General features: G+C 41.2%; 1 protein-coding gene across 1 annotated transcript in view; it reads left to right on the top strand.

Annotated features, from left to right (window-relative positions):
* Window positions 1-1,905: 1,905 nt before the first annotated feature.
* Window positions 1,906-23,435, top strand: part of SLC39A10 (solute carrier family 39 member 10) — a 132,310-nt gene continuing 110,780 nt past the window's right edge. Inside the window, exon 1 of the mRNA XM_082689067.1 lies at window positions 1,906-2,331. The gene's annotated coding sequence lies outside the window, so the exon portion shown is untranslated. The remainder of the gene's footprint in view (window positions 2,332-23,435) is intronic.

Raw genomic sequence — 23,435 nt, 5'->3', positions numbered from 1 at the left:
GTCTCTTCTGTGTTGCTCTCTTGGGCTGGCTCAAGATACACTTTGGTTTCCCTCATACATTTGATTTACACATGGCCGAGGTTCACCATAGGACAACTCTCAAGCCAAATACCTGTGACTCTGCAAATCCAATTCCCATCATCCACCTGTGATTTTTGTGCTTTGGTTCAAAAGTCTCAGATATAATTGGCTTGGCCTAACCCATAGATTGACTTGCATAGTGGGTCTCCACACAATGGTCCTCATCTCCTAGAGCCAGAGGAGTAGGGTCATCTGATAGAACCATGGATGACTAGGCCCATCTGTTCAGCAGGGTTTGTGGGTGGGAACAGATTCTTTTAGAAGGGAATGTGGGCTGAAAGGCAAGTGTATACTTCTCTAACCAGAAAAATCTCAGGGGTGAAAAGGATAGGGGGGAAAAAAAAAGGTCCCAAATGTAAAGATAAAAGAAAAGCTTGGTTCAAAATTAGGCAGTATGACTGACCATAGATGTTTGCATTACTCACATTTTAACCTTATACTCTCTGGAATTTGCTTTTAAAAACACCAAAATACTACTTCAAAGAGAAATATTACAGAAGAAAACAATCTTTGATCATAATCTAGAAAGCTAAAAAGATATTTATGCTCATTATATCCCAGGTGTTGGAAACTGTCAATGCATCGCTAAATTTTATGCCTTTTGTGCAGACTATTACTTCCTCAAAATGACTTGAAAATGGGCAGGGCTAACAGAATACTTCAGTACAACTTCTCCCAACAGCAGTGCGTTTCCCTCTTAAGTAAAGTACAATTTGTGCCTCCGGATTTCCAGAAAGGTTTTAGAGGGCCCCGTCCCATCCCCAGCCTAACTCTGATATAGTCACTGGCAAAGGGGAAATTCGAAGTTCTCAGCAATACCTGCGTCTCTAAGGAAAGGAGTGTGGGGGCATCAGCCAGAGTAGTGCACCCCAAATTCCACTGGACAGGGGAATAGAGAGCTGAAATGAGACATGTTTTGCTCTCCTCGCTAATGATGGGTTCAGGCTCACTTTGACCCAAATGACCACCTAACAGATTAGTATTTTCAATGTGAAAGCAGTAGAAAAAAAGGACTCTCTTGATGCCCTCACCCCCAACCTGCAGTGGGTCGGGCTGAGGGCACCGAACCTCCCCTCCCCCCATTCCAAGCATGGAAATTGCACCGAAGTTTATCTGGATGGTTCCAATATTTGAATTCAGAACCTTTTGCCTAGACTAGTCCAGGTATCCAAAATAATAAAATGAAGTTGAACAGAAGAAAAATACAAGAAACAGAGAGACAGCACTTTTCAAAAAACGTTATTTGGCCCGTAGCGAATTCCGATTTTAGTTAAAAAACAAAAGAAAGCCCAGTGATGGTTAAAACTAAGCAACAGTTGAAAGAAAGAAGGGAAGATTTAGACATAAAGGCAGAATTTTTTTTTTTAATCAACATTTCATGTAGCCGCTCCTGCGCGGGCCTTCCCATTTCTCAGTAGCTTTGATTTGTGGAAATAATGGTTATGCAATTTCCACACATTGTGCTCCAATCACAGCATGTGGGCAACAATAAAGAGAAAACAACTAGATGCACTTGAAGCTGGAGATTTTGATAAGCTTTTCTTTTCATTTCACAAGGGTTTTTAACTTGATATTTTTCTGAGACAACTGAGATAGTGCTATCGAGCTTTCAACGAATCTACGTGAACACGGGGAAGCATCTCGTTTTCTTAAATGTATCTATGGTAGCAGCACTGATTAATCTAGTTGTGAAAAATTAGCCAAAAAGAAACTATTGGACTATGAGAATTCTACAGTTGACAGATTGTTGGTCTTTCGTTTAAAAAAAAAAACCACCACCCTATGCCATCTGTTTACAAAAGATGAGAAATGTTGGAGAAAATTATTTCCCTTAGGGCATAATGCTACAGCCATTTAGGGAGAGGTCTCTGGCATTTTCCGTGAGCCTTTGGTACAAGGAATAAGACAGCATCAGGTCTGCACAGTCGTTGACCGAGAAAAACAAAGATGATTTCCTCTGATCCTTTTTTTAGTTTTACTCTTTGAACTTCCAGCAGTTTATTTATTATTGTTGTTGTTATTTTTAATTGGGTACAGATTGTTTTAGGAATCATCTTGGTTCCTTTTTTTGAAGTTGGGTTTTTTTTGTTTTTTTTGGTTTTTTTTGAGACTGGTTTCTAAAGTGCTCCACCTCCGCCACCTGTCACTCTACGGGGGGCTGCGACTTGAGGACACTCACCAGTTCTGAGCTCGGCTGCGGACTGGATGGTGAAGCCCGCTGCAGGAGGAGGTGGAGGTACAGACTTGGAGGTAGGTGGCAATGCAGTCTTTCAAAATAAAAATCCCCACGCTGCCGCTCTCTGATAAATTCTCGTGCACTCCCTGTACCCAGAGAAATAAAACTAATCTATCCAATGTAATTCTCTCAGAAGGATTTTCTCTTTACATACAAACCCTGGGAAATTCACCTCCTCACCCCATCATTCCTATGTGACTCATATGCTGGTCACCTGTCACTAGATGGCATTGTGCAGTGTTTCTTAACTGTAGTTAACTAAGTTGGCAAAATTACAGCGTGGGCCATTTTTCTGTATTTTCGTCTTTGGTATATAGATCTAGAGAATCTAAATTGGATACTGGCTGTTTCATTTTTATTTGCTTTATGGGTTTGGTTTTGTAAAATGTGTATATTCTTTGAGATTCTTCCCTGTGTGTCTTGCTAGGATGGGACCTCAATGATTCTGAGTCTTAAATCAATAATAAATTAGTTCTTCCTCTCAATTCTCTTCCAAGTCACACACACAAATGTTTACTTAGAGAGTCTTTGCAGAAATAAAATAAAGCTGAACACATGCAGGATCTTTACCTAGACACGCAGGCAGAACAAAATATATGAATGAAATTTTGTTTCATCTAAGTGTGGCCAGTTGCCAGTTGAAATCTACTCACGGATAAGCCAGGCTGATGAAATTATATAAAAACGATCCTGTGAAATTTATAAAGGAAATATAACAACGATAAACAAGGAAAACGGCCATAAATAGAATAAGAGTTAATGGTTACAGTCTTATACTTTCCCAGATGTGACAGGCAATGATGACCACTTTTCCCCCAGTTTTATTGAGAAATAATTGTCAATGACCACTTTTATTTGTTGTATTCCGAACAACCTTATGTTACTGAAGAATGGCATCTAACTTCTATGCTGTCAGTAAAACAAGACAAATCTTTCTCAGTTTTAATTATGACTTAATGACCTGAAAATTTGTAAATAATAACAGATGACAAAATGATTATTTGGAGTGAGACTAACAAGATAAATGACAGATCAGATGATAGATAGCATCTAATCTAGTACTTGATATTCTAAATAATTATCTAAAATCCATAGTATTAATTTTCTATTCTCCCTTACTTATTTACTTTCTGGAAAGACAGTTCAGTTTTCAATTTGTCTTTTTACTTTATTATATTCATTCATTCAACAAATATTAGCTGAATACCTATGTTGGATTAGTAGAGATGCAAAAATAAATAGGACACTAAATTTGTCCTCAAAAAGTTTTTAGTTCTTTGTGTTGTTAAGCAACCATATAATAAGTTTCAGAATCAGTCACTGGGGGTACGGGGTAGAAGGAGAGAAGGAGAGTGGGAGAGAGAAAGAAAAAGAGAAAATGCAGAGTCTTAGATGAGACCAGGAGGTGCACAGTTGCTGTCACAGCTCTGCTAGCAGACCCCGGAGCTCCCTCATTGTATGTGTAAATGAAATAATTTTACATAAAAGTGTTTTGTAAATTGTAAAATAGTTTTTAAGTGTACAGCTTTTTAAGACTTTCCGGTTTCTTCCTGTAAGAACCCCATAGTTTTCAAATAGAACTTTGATCCTGTAATCAAGTATTACTTCCTTTTAATTTACCCTCTATTACAAAATTCCAACTGCATCAATAAACCCCATTAAATTTCCAACTCACCTTGTAAAACAAAACAGAAATACCATGACCCTGTAGAGTGAAAGGGTAGGAAGCTAAACTGAATAGCCTTGTGATCATATTATACTCTGAAACATTAAGACCCTGGGAGAATCACTTTCCCATCTTCTACTCTGCTAATTCTTGCTGTTTCCCTTGGTTTCTGCAGCTGAGAAATGGATTCTCAAGCACATTCTGTTACAACTACATGTGTGGAATAAAGAGACCTCTAGAAAGTTTCATTCTGGTCCCATAACTTTCCTTTTCCGCTCTGCTAGTAGGAAAAAAATAAATAAATAAAGACCTACGGGACGACTGGATTAAGAGATGCAGCACAATCCCACCTACTCTCAGACTTAATAATTTTGCAAAAAGCTTCTCACTTTTCATTATGGCCAGTCATTTCATATTCTTTATTTTTGTTGAAAGACTTTATTCATTTATTTGAGAGAGAGAGAGAGGGCACGAGAGGGAGAGGATCAGAGGGAGAAGCTGACTCCCCGCGTAGCTGGCAGCCCGATGCGGGACTCGATCCGCGGACTCCGGGGTCATGACCTGAGCTGAAGCTAGTGGCTTAACCCACTGAGCCACCCAGGTGCCCTGTCATTTCACATTCTTTAATAGAGAAGTCAGAAAAACTTCTTTTTCCACAGATTATATGCAGAAATCAATACGTAAGGAACTCCAGACTCAAATATATTTAAGACCACAATGAAGAACACGCAAAATGGTGTCCTCTGTCAAGTCTTTAACTGGATCCGAGTGTGCAGAGAGGTGTTGTACTTTAAGTTCCCGGTCTATTATCTGAGGATTTTGTCTTTTATTCTGTTACTGTAGTAAGTTGCATTTTTGGTATGATGATGACAGCTTAACAATAAAGATAAGCTTCTAATTAAGAATTTGGGCTGGAGGCGCCTGGGTGGTTCAGTGGATTAAGCCTCTGCCTTCAGCTCAGGTCATGATCTCAGGGTCCTGTGATCAAGCCCCGCGTCGGGCTCTCTGCTCAGTGGGGAGCCTGCTTCCTCCTCTCTCTCTCTGCCTGCCTCTCTGCCTACTTGTGATCTCTGTCTGTCAAATAAATAAATAAAATCTTAAAAAAAATAATAATTTGGGCTGAAAATATTCCCTCAATATACTGGTATATCCTTGTTTGAAATGGTCTTATTTCATTAGGAAAAGAGAGAAAAAGTTATTTGGATTCATTCTACCTATAGAAAATTATTCCTATCCTTATTCTGAATGACTAGTTTTGTTCTAGAATATTCATTTGTCATCAAACATGGGGTGGAGAAAACTTGAAAGGTTAGAAATGAAAGGTTAAAGACCTAGATATCTATTCACCATATTATTTGTTTTCTGGCTTCTCCCTCATTTTTTAGGTTTATAACATTTTTCTCTTTCTTTAAAATACTACCTCAAGCCAACAAGTGTCTTAAGAATGACTTATTAGTATCTGTGCACAAGAAACCTAGAAAGTGGAATTCTATATCATCAGTTGCAGAGACCATAGCATGTAAGTCTTTGGCCATCAGTATATTTAGGTAAAAAGATGGTTTTTAACATAAAAGTGTATGCACCTACATTTAGGCATGGACAAAATGTCCCCAGAAAGAAGCAGAGATTTTTTTTTTTTTTAATTATTTTGGGAAAGTGTGCTGAAGCTTTTCTTTAAAAATAAAATGGCATTTCATCAGTACTGGTCATTTTTTAGCCACGTATGACAAATGATCACAGATGCTCATAAAAATCTAAAAGGAACTGAATGTTGTTCTCTTCTGACACGGCAAAATCTCTTTCCTTTAACTGCATTTTAAAAGAAAAACAAACTTTAACACTTTGATTAAGGAGAATACAGGAAGCCATATGGTCCCACCCAGAGTTCCTGCATTCAAAATGTCCTCATGGGGAAGAAGGTTGAAAGTGTTTTTAAGAACAGAACTTTCATGTTTCTGCCTCTAAACAATGGCACTTCCTGTTTTGACCTCTAACCATGCTAGACTCTCAAAAAGTAGGGTGATGGGCTTCTCCTGTTCTGTGACATGGTGAAGAACATTTTTATTCCCTCCCACCAGGTGTGTTCAGAGTGAAGATTAGCACAGCTCAATTTCCCCCAAGGTCCTTTACATTGATCTATGGTCTCCTGACGAAGGTTAGGATTTTCAAAAATTTAGTTACCTAGCCACGAGCCTGGCACTGAAGTCAAGAGGATATGCACTGTTCTTCATCTCGAATACAAGTAAAAAGCTGCAAGTTGCCTTTAAATAGTCCCCGTGTTTTCCCAGAAGTTATGAACGGCCCTTCACAGAGCTGGGACTTTGCGACTGCCTCCTTGTAAAACACCTTCTTTGGAAAAAGAGAGAGAAAAAGTGAGGAAGGAAGGAAGGGAGGCAGGGAAGAAAGAAGGTTAAGAGAAAATGTAGGAGGCGGAGATTCCACTGAAGGAAAGAAAGAAAAATTAGAGTAGAGAGAGATGCCATCACTACAAAGTGACGCCAGACTGTCCAAGGCGTCAAGGAGGGAGGGCCGTGGACCTCTCACCAAGAGGGTTCTTGGCTTTGGGCGAGAAAGAATTAAAGAGCAAGTCATTCAGAGAAAGGGGGCAAGATTTTGCAAGGATTAAAGTAAGAAAGGAGCTACTTCTAGACAAAGTAGCAGTCTCTCTCCCCAGGTGGAGAGGAGGGATTTTCCCTTTGCCTCTAACAAAGGGTTTTATTAGGTTCTTTGTTTTGTTTCTGTTTTTTAAATTAGCTGACCATGGGGGGCGCTGACCTGGCTCTGGCTGCCGGCGCAGTTGGTTGGCTCCATTCCTTGGAACTGGGGCTTGTGGTCTTCCGTGATTCAGATTTTGTGACTCTTTTTATGACCAGCTGACTTTTAGAGTAGGGGTTAGCCTAAAACCCAAATGGTTTTACTTTGGTCAACTTGTCTCCCAAGGTTTCCCTCTCTTCCCTCAAAAGTAAGAAAAAAACTACTTGGAAAGATTAACAAATTTCAGTATCTGTTGCTTCCCAAAACCAGAAGAGAAAATTGTTTTAAAGCAAATCACTTAAAATAAAAAGTAACTCCTGTTAGTTTTTGAAAAGATGTAAGTATGATCTCAAAATAAGTGACAAAAACACTTAAGTAGGTAATGTACTCAAAAGTTTTTTTCTCTTTTAAGTAGTACAATATATTGAAAGAAGGCACTATTTAAAGTGGAAAAAATTTTAACCACAATTCCATTTTATGTATTGTTGTGAGAATGACAGTTTATTAGAAATGAGAATATATTTTCTCAACAAAAAAAACAAACCTTACCTTGGAATCTATCCTTCAATTCCTGAAAGAAGCTATATAGTTCTATATTCATAAAATAGCAATGTGTAGGCTTTCTCTCTCAAATTCTATAAAATCTTCCTTAAATATAAATGCATATACTATGTTTATAGACACACACACACACACAATTTAAGTTATATATGCATAGATATAAATGTCTTAGGAAGATGTAAGTACTGCTTTTTAAGAAATATTTCAGTAATTGGGATAAATACAGTAAAAATAAATTCCTTCAAGCATATATTATTATCAATAACAATTTGTGTATGGGCTTTTTAAAAAATAAGAAATTCGTATGTTTCAGATGCAAATTCCAGATTGCTACTCATACCAAATAAATCATTTGCTAAAGTAGAAAATAAGCAAAACATCCTCCAAGGTTGCTATTGGTATAGCTAATAGCAAAATTGTTAAAACTGCTAATCCCACTTGGAAATCTGTGCAATTTGATGAGGAAATGCATGAAAAATACTAATGGGTTATCTGAGAAGACCAAAGATAATTAGAAAAGTCAATTTTCAGAATGCATTCGAGGCCAAAAAGAAGTTTTAAATGCAGAAGATTTTTCTGGCACAATAAATAAAGTGATTAGGTTTTCTTGACTGATACGTCTATAAATTTATAAAACAGACATAAAAATGGGTAACTGTCAAAAACTGTCTCCTTCCTCCATAAAACAATAAACACTTGGTAAAATAATTTTTCTGTAAAAATGATCACTGGTACATCCTCTCCTTAATTCTTGATTTATGTTTTTCTATATATTTTCTACAAGTAAAGAACTGATAAATTATCTGATACTCTTGGTTCACATCAATAGCAGTTTGGTCAGAGGATTAGATAACTGATAAGTAATTTTAAAAAAGTATGTGGTCATGATAATCCTTCAAGTCGAAGGAGATACTCAATATCCACCATCACTCTGGTCTCTAAAAGTCAATTGCTCAGCAGGTCCTGTTTCAGATGGTGAGCGCTTCCAGAGCAGGAAGGATGGAATCAGTTAGTCTGTATTTATAGTAGAATAGTACCACTCCTTAGTTATATCCAGTAAATTAGGCCAATTTGCTGAGTAAACTATAGTTTTCTCCCTTATTGTTTTAAAGATTTTATTTATTTATTTGACAGAGATCACAAGCAGGCAGAGAGGCAGGCAGAGAGAGAGAGGAGGAAGCAGGCTCCCCGCCGAGCAGAGAGCCCGATGTGGGGCTCGATCCCAGGACCCTGAGATCATGTCCTGAGCCCAAGGTAGAGGCTTTAACCCACTGAGCCACCCAGGCGCCCCTTTTTGAAAGATTGTTTAATGTTATTTATTTGAAAGAGAGAGAAACAGCGAGAGAGCACAGGTGAGGAGCAGAGGAAGAAGCGGCTCCCCACTGAGCGAGGAGCCTGATGTGGGACTCGATCCCAGATTCTGGGATCATGACCTGAACCAAAGGCAGACGCTTAATGACGGCGCCACTCGCACACACCCTCTCCTTATTTTAAAATTATTTTTATTTAAATTTTTTAAAAAAGATTCACTTATTTTAGAGAGAGGGAGTAGGAGGAACAGGAGGGCAGAGGAAGAGGGAGAATCTCCAGCGCACTTCTCCCGGGCCGATACCCGCGCCCTCTCACAACCCGATGCGGAGCACCAGCCCGCAGCCCTGTGCTCCTTGACCAGGCACCGTCTACACCGACATACTGTGTTGGAATTACACGCTCCATTCCTGGCGCCTTCCCACCTCCGCAGCTGTAAGGAAGTCTGTGGCTCCAAGAAGGAGCAGGCCAGCCTGGCTCTGGGAGCGCCCCAGCAGGAGGGGAGAACCCCTCCGGCCAGCACAGTTTTCTCTGAGATCTGCTCACCTTACAGTCAACACTACAATGACAAAGAAGTGAAGTTTGGGAGAAAAGCAAAGAGAATTAGCAGTCCATAAAAATCACAAAAGCTAGAAATCTGTAGCGGATTAGGATTAGGTGGGAAGCCATTGTGATGCTAATCAGAACAGCAAACCCGGGCCCCAGGGCCGGGCAGGGATCCTGTGGACCGAGGCGGGAGGAGATAGCTCTGACCTCTGCTCTGGTCTCCGCTGACGGAGGTAGAAGAACGTTCATTGAAGGGAGAGCAAAACTGCGTCATTTTGTTTTGACCCAGAGCACCCTGAAGGCTGTTGCTGGGGTAAGTCTTATGTTCTACCCACACTAGACTTAAGATAAATGACGACCGTGGCCATGAAAGGATATTTGGTAAGATAGTGTGTATTTCCTCATTTTTTAAACATTTGAACTGATGCCATGGGAAATGTCGATGGACCAAGAATCAAGAATGGCAGAGTGCTTCTGGGGTTTATATTTAATCAGGTAGTGTGTATTTCCTTGTTATTGAAACACTGGAACTGACGTCACGGGGTATTAGTGGAATGTTCTCTTGAAGATGTAAACTTGCATTTCTACATACTAGAAACTGACCCTCCAAGGAGGAATTTTGCTGCTTTTAACTTTTGGGATTCATGTGCCTTGTTCCTTTCCCCTCTCCAGACCCTTCTCATGTTCTTACCAGAGTAACAGATCTAGGAACTACTAACTATAGTGAAGAATGTTTAAGTGTTTGGCATGTAGAAAACTAAATTATTAATGTTTGTTGTATACACAGAGAATCATTCATTTGAAGCTTTAAAGCATTAGACATGTGCTTTTCAAAGGAAGTCCTTCTAAGAACAAACACAGGTCAGGTGACTGGCGCTTTGCCCTGTCTCTAAGCACGGTTAACCCTTCACTGAAGATCTATGAATCAGTAGTGTGGTCCACAAGATGATAATTTTGAAGAACCAGTAAAACAGAGGTTACGTGTTTGATGTGATCCTCTCAAGATTCAAGATTCAATTCTGAGCATCTAGATTCCAGGGATGTAGAATGTTGGATACATTCTAATAATGTTGACACAATTATCAGGAACATCATATAAAATAATATGCAGACACATGAAAATGTGTGTGTGTGTGTACTTTGCTGTGTCAAGGAGGAAGGAGTGTTTCTTTTACCCTCTCAGCTGGCTTAAGAGTCAAACCGACATAAAACAGATGAGTGGGAGGCTAACATACAAATTTTTAAGGTTTTTTTTTTTTTTTTTACAAATGCATGAGAGTCAAGACCTAAAGAAGCCATCAGGCCTGGAAGCTTATAAAACTTTTTATACAGACCATTTTTTTTTTTTTATGGTTCAACAAACTTTTTTCTTTCTAATTTTACAATATGCCATAAGCATTTTTCCATGCAATGGACAAAAATCTGCTACTGAAACATTGAAGGCTGCAGTTAGGTACAAGAGTGATAGCTAAAGCAAGTATTAGTATAAGGTTAAAGCACAAGGCCTAGGCAAATGCCTGCCAGGGGCACTACACAAAAGGATTGTCTTCAAAGCCGCTCTGTGGGGCCCTGCATCCACCCCTAAGTTCCCTTGGGCCCCTCGGGTGGAAGGGGTCCTGTAAACTTTTTTGCATCCACATAAACCCCCCCAATTTCTGTCTGGTTTTCTTCACCTCATCCTCTACCCGGGCCATCTCGTCAAATTCTTGTATCATCTCCTCATTGCTCAAATGCATATCGTGTATGGCCTCCTTATGTTCCTTGAGACACTGAGCCAGCCCCTTGTTGGTTTTTCTTTTAGCCTTCCTGGGTACATCATCCCCAGCTGGGCGCTTTCCTGCAACCCTTGGTTCCATGGCTGGCTTCTCCTCATTCACTGGCTTTCCCTCATTCACTGGTTTTCCTTCTTCTTTGGCTTTCCCTCACTCACTGATTTTCCTTCTTTTGGTATCCTCACATAGATTGTGAGGATATGCTAAGGCACAAGGAGGTGTGGGCTGAGGCAGTGAATTGTGGGACAGTGATTAGGAATTCTGTGAGAGGGAGACTAATGGAAGGTAAGGGTTATTTTAGTAAGTGTGTACGTGGGTCCATTCCACAATGACTCGTAGCCTCTAATGTTAAGACTGTTCTGGGGCGCCTGGGTGGCTCAGTGGGTTAAAGCCTCTGCCTTTGGCTTGGGTCATGATCTCCGGGTCCTGGGATCGACCCCCGCATCGGGAATCTCTGCTCAGTGGGGAGTCTGCTTCCTCCTCTCTCTCTGCCTGCCTCTGCCTGCTTGTGATCTCTGTCTGTCAAATAAATAAATAAAATCTTAAAGAAAAAAAAAAAAAGACTTCTGTAGAGGGAGGGTGCTTTTCTCTTTGGCCATTGAATACCTGCTCTTAGATGGAAAGAGGGAGGCCCAACAGCTCTTCCTGCATCTTCTGTTTCTCAAGTGCCTTCGGTTCAAAATAATCAGTATGCCAAAGAGGTATATTTTGGGGTGGCATGTTCTTAATCCCTTCACCTGATAAACTTTTTCAAATTAGAAAAAAGGAATCTTTCAACAACAAACATCTTTTAAATTCCTACTGTGAAATAATTTTGTAGCCACAGATAGCGGTGCCTGGGTATGCCCATTGTTCATAATGTGCAGAGTAAACACACTTTAAACCTTCAGTTAACAGCCAGATAAATAGTCTGAGGCTTGTGTGTAATTTAGTCAGAAAATAAGCAATTTGATCAGCGAAGATTTTCAGGCTGATGAGAAAATTGAACCAGTCAATTGCTAAATCGTTAGATACATAATGTTCTAATGGAAAAGATACGTTGCTAGCATGACCTTATCTCTTTGAATTGATCATTAATTCCAAAATACTTGAATGATAGGATGAGGGAATGTATTCAGAAAAATCAGGGGACAAACCGAACAAAAAAAGTTCCTGTGCTAAACCCTTCAATTAGAAGGACTGATTCGAATTGCAAAACACTTTGAGGAAATGATGAAATGGAATAGTAAAGGAATGTACAGGGAAGTTGGGAAGGACAATAAACAATGAAGATAAATGCAGATAGATTTCCATAGAACGTAAACAGGCACCTTAAGACGTTGGAAAAGCATGTGCATATCCTCCTGTGTAAGTTGTATAATGCAAAGACCAAGACGAGGTGATGGAACAGTGAATGTGTTTCTCGGGGACCTAATGCTGAGTTTAGGAGACGTGTAATGGTTTTGCAAATCCTGCTTTATGTTACATCTTCTCTGTGGGAATTGCTTTGTGCTCTTAATTTTTTTTTTTTTTTTTTTTTTTGTTTAATATGTTGCACCTTTAGATTATCTGTGCCAAGGGTACAATTTTAAAGATAAAAGAAAATTACTCACAGGCCCAGACAGATGTGTAGGCATTTCAGGTCAGTGCAATTTGGAAGTGTACAGGGGGTGTCCACGCCCTGGGATAGGAGCTCACACTCCGGGCTGTTGGAAGGCCTGCTGTGTGAATTAACTCTGTTGGTACAAACCCTCTTCCAGCTTGAAATACTCTCAGCTCCTCAATGTAGGAGGCCCACGCCAAGTTTAGAGTTCTGGAACCATCTCTCTTAGAAAGTACGTATTTAGAAGATTCAAACCTAAAGGAGAAATTGTGGGTTTTTGTTTTTTGTTTCTTTGTTTTTTAAGATTTTATTTATTTATTTATTTATTTATTTGACAGAGTGAGAGCACAAGCAGGGGGAGCAGCCGAGTGAGAGGGAAAAATCTATCTGCTGAGCAAAGATTGCCTATGCCGGGCTCCATCCCAGGACGCTGGGATCGTGACCTGAGCTGAAGATAGATGCTTAACCCACTGAGCCACCCAGGCGCCCCTGGGAGATGAAAACCTTAGAGAGAATAGAGTTCAGGAAAAGGACATCCAAAGTAGCCACAGAGAAGCCTTTATGATTGCTTTGTCACTTACTAAAACAAAGCAATGTCATGGACCACGAAATCAACCTAGTATCTGTGACACGTCAGTAATAAAGGGTGTCTGTAAGGCTAATTTTTTTTTTTTTTTTATTGTACCTGGCTTCATGCTCGAAACTATTCAAGGTCTCAACGTTTCCGGAGCTTCAGTGGGGTTCTCTCTCGTTCCAGATAGTGTGAATCTTGAGTCTCACTTGTCTTCTGTTGACATGGGTGGTAATAGTTTGTTTTTATATCTTTGATTCTGGATCGCAGTCCTCAAGCTTTTTAATGTACAATAATTTTAATAATACAAATTTAAATTCTGAATTATCTTCATGTAACCTACTCCAATAGTCCAAGTAGATGTATCTATCTTCATTTTCTCTAAAACCTGAGCTGGTCTTAAATTCTTTTACTGATAACTTTACACTGAAGCTCAGATCATGAGATTTTCCACTCGAGTCTCAATGGCCTTTTTACTGAGGGCAGCATCCAAATGCACCCGGGGGCCTGGAATTTCTTCTACCTCTTAAACTCCCTTTCTTTTTCCTGATGTGCTGTCCTCTTCAACTCGGCTTTCTATTCACAATCCCCATGCCCCCCCCCCCCTTTTTAAATTACCACAAACAGAAGTACTTTTCAGTTCCCAAAGACCAACACTGAAATGTTCATGGTTTTGGAAATAGTATCCGTAAATAAAGCTGTGTGTGGTAGATGTTCTCGTAAGGGCACTGAGGTCAGAGAAGCATCCCCCTGCTGTAGTGAGGTAGCCCGTTGTTGGCTGTGAGGGTTCAAGCACTGCTGGGCAGGTGTGGAACAGGCGTACCACAGACTCAGCCTCCTGTACACAGTGCCTTGAGACAACCATGGGCAGAAATGCTCAGGACCCTTGTCAGCGGGTCCCTGATTACAACTGCAGTACTTCAGTGGGCCAACCTGCATTTCGCACTGTTTGAATCCCTAACTTTTAAACACGTCTATAGCGCTCTAAGATAAAATATTTGAAGTCTGCCCGGAGCTTGTTTATTCAGTATATGATTCTAAATACCTTCCAAAAGAACCACCTTAGCAGGTCATTCCTTTTTTCTTACAACAACGACAACAACAACAACAATAATAGATTAAGGATGAACCCTGGCCCAGAGATGAACAGTTTCTGGCTTACCGTCTTCTGGGCCCCATGCGCTGACAGCTTGGTTTCCAGACATTTCTAGACACGCTAACTAAAGATTTGGACCACGGGGGAGAAGAGGGAACAGGTCAAACACAAAACAAAGCCCTTTTCTCTCCTCTTCTCCCCTGTGCTCCAAATCCTCACTGAGCATATCTAGGTTTGATGGGAAATCTGGTTTTGTGTAACAGACAAAACAACAGCACTGAGCCGCTGTACCCAGTCAGATTCCAAACTCTTCTCAAGGTCAAAGAGCCACCTTCCGCAGTGAGTCCTTGGCTGGTTTCTAAAGCTTTGAAGGTGGGACACTGGGTATTGTAAGACAGAACCCGAGATTTGTAACCGTACCCAGGATGTCTTAAAAAAAAAAAAAAAAAAAAAAAGGAAAAGAAAAAAGGTACACAAAATGGAAAAGCCAAACAAAAACCAGGCTGCAAAGCAAAACCTGACGCTAGAATTTTGGCAAGTTTTCTTTCTTTGACTGCAATCATTTCAAGGAGAGGGAAGCGTGTTTCTGCAATCTCCTCTTTCCAAAGAAGCAAACGGAAGCAGAAGAATTCGTCCTGATCTTTCCCCTGATGGGACCCAAAGGGCAAGATGGGGCTGTGTAACACAGTGATGGAAATAGGATGAAACGCGTTAGTTTTCCCGAAGCTAATCAGAGGGTTGTCATGGTAACTCACAGGAGTCAGGACTGTTGTGGCTTCACAGTATAATTTTGGGTTACATTCTTTTAAAAGAGGGCATCAAGTGCGTGCATTAAGAGTTACAGACGAATCTTTGGAAGTGGATTGGACTGATTGAAGATTTTGTTTAGACCTTGAGAGAGGAGGTGTCTTGGGAGAAAACAACACAACTAAGTCAATGGGTAAATATTGCTAAATCAAGGGGTTGGGTGAGGGTTGGAACTCACGGAAGCAGAGAAACATACCATGATAGCAAAACCAAGGAATCGGAAAGTGAAAAACAACTGGAGGGGTGCAGTAATTTAAATATGCACATTTGTCTAAGAATCGGAGTTTTAAGAGAAATTGCCCACTGCGATTAGCTTCTCTCTCGTTATCTTGGTGTTATGTGTGGAAGGCGCCAATGGATTTGATCCTGCAGTTTTCCTAAACTTTCATTCTGAAATCATTCTCTTATGTGTTAACAACCTTAATGCAGCTTTCCCCCTTCTCACAGAAAAGCTTAAATGAGATAAACTTCTATTGCAGCGGTTTATTTTTTTAAAACATTTATTTATTGGGGTACCTGGGTGGCTCTGTTGGTTGAGCCTCTGATTCGTGGCTTCCTGTCAGGTCATGATCTCCGGGTGCTGGGATCCAGCCCCACAGCAGGCTCTGAGCTCAGCGAGGAGTCGGCGAGAGATTGTCTCCCTCTCCCTGTGTTCCTCCCCCTGCTTGCGTTCTCTCTCTCAAATAAATAAATATGATATAAACTTTTATCTAATGTTTCCTTTGTGGCAGTCCCTAAGCCTGCCTCTCTGACTTTTCAGATGTAGGTCCCTTATCCTGGAAGGAATAGGGCTCTGTACAAACAGGCACTCCTTGCCAAAGCTTTCGCCTCCCTTGAAATGTTCAGTGAAAAGACATTATGGAAAGAATGACAAATTCAAAACAACATTTGAGATAAAAAAGAACTAGAAAGACCTATCCTGTTTGGGACAGGACAGCTTCTTGCCGCCTATGCCGAACTCCCCACCCCCCATGATTTCCACTGTTAATACTTTTTGGAAAACAAGAGAAGCCATGAGTCCAGCCATCAGGCTCTTGGGCATTCCTGAGGATGAATCAGAACATGCAATGCGCAAGTACCCCCAAATTACTATTTAATTATTTACATCTGTTTGGGGGCATTGTGATTTGTCTTTCTACAGTAATTACAAGGTGTGGTGTGGGCCAGTGTGACTCTAAGTCAGAGGTCAACACTCTGCTCTCCATATGCCAGATTGGGTCCACCGCCGTTCTTCTACAGCCTTCACGCTAAGAATGATTTTTACATGTGCGAGAGATCAAAACAAGACTCTTCATGACATGAAATTATATGAAATTCAATTTCAGCTGCAAATAAAGTTTTGCTGGGACACATACATTGTTTCTGCATTGTTTAGTGCTGCTTTCTTGCTGTTAAGAGCAGGATTAAGTAGGTACCACAGAGACTATATGGCCTAAAATATTTACTGCTTGGCCCTTAACAGAAAATTGTAGCCACGATCCTCTTTGCAGCTTGGGTTATCTAAATTTAAAGTATCAATCAAATTATATTAATACTCTGCTAATGAGAGAGTTCTAATAAGACTTCATTGTTTTTCTATAGGTGCATAAAAATGCAGAGACCAGATTTCTTTTTTTAATTCATTTTTTAAAATATTTTGTTTGTTTGAGAGAGAGAGCGCATGCACAAGTGGGGAGAGGGGCTGCAGGAGAAGGAGAACCAGGCTCTCCCCTGAGCAGGGAACCCAATATGGGGCTCAATCCCAAGACCTTGGGATCATGACCCAAGCCACCCAGGCACCCCAGAGACCAGATTTCTTAATGTTAGGACTAACAAAAAGACAAGATACACAAACAAAAACAAGGGTTATTGTGATACTTATAAGTAGTCTCTTCCAAAGAAAATGGAAAACTTTTCAATGATATTTGCTATTAGGCTTCCTTTTACATACCAGAAAGGGAAATGCCGTAGTTTCAACCCCATGAGAACTGGACACTCCCATTTGATCAACAGTTTTCTTTTGGAGAAATTAATGATCAGTATCTGCAAGTTCAAATGCTGATGTTATTTGTCAAACTGTGGTTCGATGTGCTGGGAAAAGGGCAAAGGGAAGGAAGCATTCAGACACGTTTCTTCTGAGACTTCATTCCTCTTGAATTAATGAAGAAGCCATAGAACAGTTTTCTGTGTTTGCTTTAAACAGAGGAAAGGTATTTTTGTGTGTGTGTGTGTTTTTTTTTTTTTTTTTTAATTAAAAGTCTAGTCGTGAATCTAATTTAGCTCTTGTCTCACTATTCAAGTCTAGAGAGCGTGGTACCTTTTGGGAGGTGGGGTAAGGGTGGACCTAGCGAATCTAAAAATAGAACAGTTAGATTTGCAATTATACCATTGCCTTCTCAGAGCCCTTCTCGGTCTTTCTGCTCATGTACCTGTTGGGTGATGTCCACATGGGGTGTGCCAAGGTTGAACATAATCCCAGAATCCACTGTCTACCATGCAACCACACTCAGGCTTGTAGAATGCATGTCAATACAAGGAAACTATGGATGCATTCTTGTGAATATTTTAAGTAAACTTCAGTACATTTATGCCAATTTTAGGACTCGGGAACAACAAGTTGGTTGCAACACATCTCACATAACTAGTCACAAGACCTCGGCTGAACAAGAGTTATGGCCAGAGAACATATTTAATTTGGGTTACACAGCCAGAACTTTGGATGTATTGGCCTTTTAGGCTCTGGAGAGCCTTCTCCGGGCAGTAGCCTGTCGTGGTACTTCTGTTCCAACCGGCTCCCAGAAGTTGGACAGTAACAGCCTCTCACAGCCTCACATTTGACTCCACTTCTGATATACTTTGCCCCTTTGGAACCCATGGCCCATCAGTGCAAGGGCTCTTCAGTCCCACTGGACTCAGGTATGGGGCAGGGATCATGCTTCCTCTGGATATCATCCCCACAAGCTGCCGATGGTTCCCCGAAAGCTCATAAATGGCAGGTATTTGGTGGCGTCAGGATTGCTTACGTCCATGCATGTTCTGTGGGTTGTCAAGAAAACGCTTGTTTTCACTGGACGTGAACGGCTCTCTTCCAGGTCAGATCTTCTCAGAACATTTTGCCCTCAAGTATTTAGGACAGCAGGTATTTCAGGAGTAAGCATTCATCAAAATCATTGTTTGAGGAAATAAATCATTTTGATTTGGTTTTGGTGAGGTGATGTCCAGAGCCAATGACCAAGAAGGAAATCTTGAGATGCCTTTGGTGCAAAAAGGTGATTTTATTAAAGCACGGGGACAGGACCTGAACGAGCGGCTGCACCAGGGTTGTGAGGCGTGGTGGATTATATGCTTGGGAGTTGGGGTGGCAGTGAGGAAGAGGGAGCTTTCAAAGCATTTTCCCATGTTATAGCAGACTCGCGAGATACCGGAGGCTTTGACCTTCTCAAAGATCAAATGCCTCTAGTAAGGCATTAACAGGAAGCTAGTTGGGAGATTCCTGGAAGACTGTCGCACGCGTCCCACCCAGGAATGGGGTTGGGGGGAGCTTGCAGGTGCCAGCTTGTGCTTTGTCTTCAGCCATCCTTTTGCTCCCTCACAATTTGATAGAGAGCACCTCCTTTTAACCAGTCTAAGAAATAGAAGGAAAGGCTCCAAATACAGTGGATCTAGGTTAAAAGACTACCTACATTTCAGGGCGCCTGGTCGGTTCATATGGTTTGGCAACTGACCCTTGGTTTTGGCTCAAAGCAGGATCTCAGGGTCCTGGGAATGAGTGCCCCGTGCGACTCACGCTCAGCAGGGAGTCTGCGGGAGCTTCTCCCTCTCCTCTCTCTCTGCCCCTCCCACCACTTGCGCTCAGTCAAATAATTAAATCTTGAGAAAAGAGAGAGAGAGAATGCCTACATTTAAGGAGAAAATGAAATTCCCTAAGTCAACAACACACTGTCCTTTAGATTTCTTCTCTCTTAAGACAGCCTGTGATCTCATCAGACTGGGTAGCAGAGCCCGTCCGTCTGTCCATCGGATCAGCACCGGAGCACGGTGCTAGGCAAGCTAGGATCACGGTCCGGAATCTCCGGGAGGTCTGCATTCCCCAGAGTTTGTAGGTTTAACTGCTCAACAGGGGAACACAGTTTTAGTCCTGAAGGAGAAGAACTTCCCCTGAATATGAATCTGACGGCTTGCTGCGGTTCTGCGCAAGCAAGAGGTCTGCTCTGAATTCAAGGCTTCTTGCAAAAGCTGAAATTTAAGTAATATCAACCACCTCTAGATAATACATCTCGCATCCTATAGAACTGACTTTCCGGAAGTGGCCTATGCTACTTGGCAGCCGCAAACCTGACCTGACCTGTCCAGAGCCCTGTCCGTCTGGGGGGACTTTTCTCCCTGTTCCGTTTCTTGACCAAGAGATCAAGCTGCTGCTTTCTTGCTATAAATAGTTCTGCCATCATGGCTTTTTAAAAAAATATTTATTTATTTACTTCTTTATTTGAGAGCGAGAGTGGGAGAGGGAGCACAAGCCTGGGGAGGAGCAGAGGGGAGAGAAGCAGACTCCCCGCGGGGCTGTGTGGGGTGGGGCTGGGGTTGATCAGCAGGACCTCGAGATCACCAAGGCTGGGGGGGGGGCTCAACCGACTGGGCCACCCAGCTCCCCACCCCCAGGCATCATCACTTTTGAACAACATTCTGTCTTTTTTTTTTTGGCTATATTTTTTCTTACTGTCTTAAAGGTTTTACACCAAAGTTGGCTTTTTTTTTCTTCATTTTTTCACAGTTAAATTTTTTGTTTGCTTTTCCCTTTTTATTTTCTTGAGGAATTGTATAGCTTCAGTTTTAAATGTGAATATGCTTTTGTTTTCAAACATGCTTTTTCAAAAGAAGTGATAGGATTTGATGGATTTCCTTAGCTTGTCAGAAACTGACTTAGCAACATGTTTGTTGTTTTTTTAAACCTTCCTTTGATTGCTCTGAGTTTTTTCATGTCATTCCTGTAGCTTCTATTTTTTTCAGCTTTATTGAAGCATAATCTACATACAATAAAACTTAATTTTATGTGGACGTTTGGTAATGCTCTCTAACGGCTACCAGAACCAACACAGAGAACACTTGCATCTCCGCACTTCCTTCCTGCCCCTCCGCTGTTAATCTTCTCCTTCCCCCGCCCCCTCAGCCCCTGAAAGGCCCACTCATCTTTCTGTCGCTACCGCCTGCCTTTTTAGAATTTTGTATAAATGGAATCATGTTGTATGCATTCTTTTGTCATCAGCTTCTTTCACTCAGTGAAATTCTTTTTTGAGATTTGTCCATGGCCCGTGGCTTGTTTCTTTCCATTGTCACGTGTATCCATAGTTTATTCCCTTATAGTGCAACAGTTTTCCGTTGTGTCAATCCACCACAAGTTGTTTATCAGTTTACTAGCTGATGGCCATATGGCGTGTTTTCAGTTGTTGGCTATTACACGCAAGCTTCTCTGAACATCTCATACAAGTCTTTGTGTGAATATAAACTTTTGCTTTCTTTGGGTAGATAACAAGGAAAGGGATTGCTGGATCATATGGTAAATGTTTGTGTAATTTTTTTAAATAAATATTTCATTTACCTATTTGACAAGCACAAGAAGGGGGAGCAGCAGGCAGAGGAAAAGGGAGAAGCAGGCTGCCTTCTAAGCAGAGAGCCCGATGGGGGGCCACATCCCAGGACCCTGGGGTCATGACCTTTTAAAAGACAGGTGGTTAACCAACTGAACCACCCGGGAGCCCCGACATATGTTTAATTTTTTTTAATGAACTGCAAACAGTTTTTCAGACTCGACCACTCTGCATTCCCACTAGCTGTGTACGGGTTTCAGTTGTTTTACATAGTAGTCAAACCTTGATACTGTATTACCAGTATTTTAAATTTTAGTTCTTGTAGTGGTGATATATGTGACTTTAATTTGTATTGAACTAATGAGTAATGATATTTATCTAAAAAGACTGCTGGTTTCATTTATTTTTCTTTTCTGTTGTCCATTTTCTGGTTCACTGATTCCTACTCTTATCTTTCTTCTGTTCTACTTTGGTTTTCTTTGATCTCATTCTTAATTCTGTTTTGTTTTCTTTAATTTGTTATGGATAATGTAGGCATCAATCCTTAATTCTTAATTTAGTTGCTTAATGTGAAAGCTCTTAGGGCATTCATTTTATTTATATATTTTCTTAAAGGAATCTCTATGCTCAATATGGGGCTTGAACTCAAACCCAGATATCAAAGGTCATATGCTCTAAAAACTGAGCAAGTCCTCCTTTATTTTAGGTTTTTCTTCTCTTCTAATACAAGCATTTAGTACTATAAATTTCTCATCAAACTCTACTTTAGCTGCATTACATAAATCTTGCTACATTGGGTCTTTATTTTTCTTGATTTCAAAATATTTTCCTTTTACCCTCGGTTATTGGGAAGGATGTTGCTTAATCCAATCATCTGAGAATTTTCTGTGTCTCTAGAAAGCTACTGCTATCTTATATCCTTCCCTTTTGGTCAGACACAGTTTTGTTTTGTTTTTTAATTTTCAACCCTATTAAATGTATTGAGACTTATTTTATTTATTTATTTATTTTTAAAAGATTCTATTTATTTATTTGACAGAGAGAGATCACAGGTAGGCAGAGAGGCAGGCGGAGAGAGAGAGAGAGAGGAGGAAGCAGTCTCCCCGCTGAGCAGAGAGCCCGATGTGGGGCTCGATCCCAGGACCCTGAGATCATGACCTGAGCCGGAAGCAGAGGCTTAACCCACTGAGCCACCCAGCTGCCCCTTGAGACTTATTTTAAGCCTAAAACCTGATGTATCTGGGACTGTTCATGTACAGTGACAAAAACGGGAGTTCTGCTGTGTCTGGACAGGGCGCTCTGCGTGTGTTCATGAGGTCAAGCCGGCCGATGGAGCTGACACTCTGTTTGCTGCTGTGTCCCAAGTGCCTGGCGCTATCAGTTCCAGCAGAATATTTGCTGCATGAATGAGAGAACACCCGATCTGTATTCTGACTCTGAGGGTTGTTTTTATCCCCCCGCTCAGGACTTGACACAATGGCCTGGCGGGAGGAGGATCTCAAGGCTACTCCGCGCGTCCATCTCCCCAGGCCGCGGACAGGCCCGTTCAGAGCCTCATGCTGAAGGCCGTCCCGACTGCCCGGCTCCCCTTGCGTGGGTTCCCTGCAAGGCTCGCTGTGCGCAGTCTTCTGGTTCCCTACACTCGAGAGGTCACTGGCCATGTCTTTGTACATGTAAACTGCCTCTCAGTAATGCTCTGAAAGAAGACATCCAGGGGAAAAGAAGTCCCGTATATGTGAGGAGAGGCAGCACAAATGTGGTTCTGAGGCAGGACCCCTGGGGATGGGTGAGGGAGGGTCAGAGGGAAAGTGATCACGGCACTGAACTTTTTACAACATAAGTACATTCTTTAGTGATTACAGTTTTTTTAAGTTCACAACAGACACCTATGGCGGGGGTGTGGTGTTGGGGAGAGGCAGAGGGGGCAGCAGGCTCTCCACCGAGCAGGGAGCCAGATGCCCAACTCCATCCTGCATCCTGGGATCATGCCCCTAGCCCGGAGCGTCTCCCAGGCGCCCAGTGACGACCGTTTTTTAATGTACTTTCTCTTTACCAAGAGTTGCTTCTTTGCACAAATCTTTTAAAAAGTCATGTCAGTCGTGTTTGTGGCCCAGGAATAAAAACGGCAGTTTGCAGTCAAGATTATCAGTCTTTTTAGAATAGCCCCACAGTTCCCCTCACCAAGAGTTATATGTCATGTTTATTTCTTTTCAAGATTCAGGCAAATAAACATGAATTTTATTTTGAGACTTTTACAACACCCCTTGATTACCGCGGATACACTGCATGCCAGGAAACCAGGGTTTCTGGATTGGCTGCGTAACTGTTTTGTAACTGTGAAACCTATTAACTAGAGTTACGATTTGTCTCATCTCCAAAAGTGATGAGAGCATTATATTTTCCTAAATTAATGCATCTAAGTCCGCATGAAATTCGTGCACTATTAATGTCCAGCTCCGCTTCCTGTCAATTCAGTCCTTTTTCTTCTTTTTCTTTAACTCCCTCCAAGGAAACCTTCATGGAAATCAAGTCCGGCCAGTTTTGTTGGTTCTTGCCTCAAGTATAAGTGCTATCTTTAAAATCAAAATTCTGCTTGCTGGTCTGAAGTGCGCTAATTAGGCCAAAACATGTCTTAGCCTGAGAATTTCTCTGCATAATTTTAAGTTTTAATATGTCAGAAAGCTAGCCAAAAGAATATTATATGTGGATTTTGGGGGGTTAAACCTATTGAAATCAATTTAATGCAATTTGCTATAAAACTTCCCTCTACCCTCTGAAATATTTTAATTAGATACTGCTCTGAGTATGCAGACATTAGCTTGACATATTCTTGTTTTTAGCTCATGGTCTCCTACATTTTCCCTTTGACTATTTTTTTCTCATATTACTCC

This window comes from Mustela nivalis (assembly GCF_964662115.1).
Source record: "Mustela nivalis genome assembly, chromosome: 11".
Classification (NCBI taxonomy): domain Eukaryota; kingdom Metazoa; phylum Chordata; class Mammalia; order Carnivora; family Mustelidae; genus Mustela; species Mustela nivalis.
This window is presented reverse-complemented; position numbering and strand designations above follow the sequence as displayed.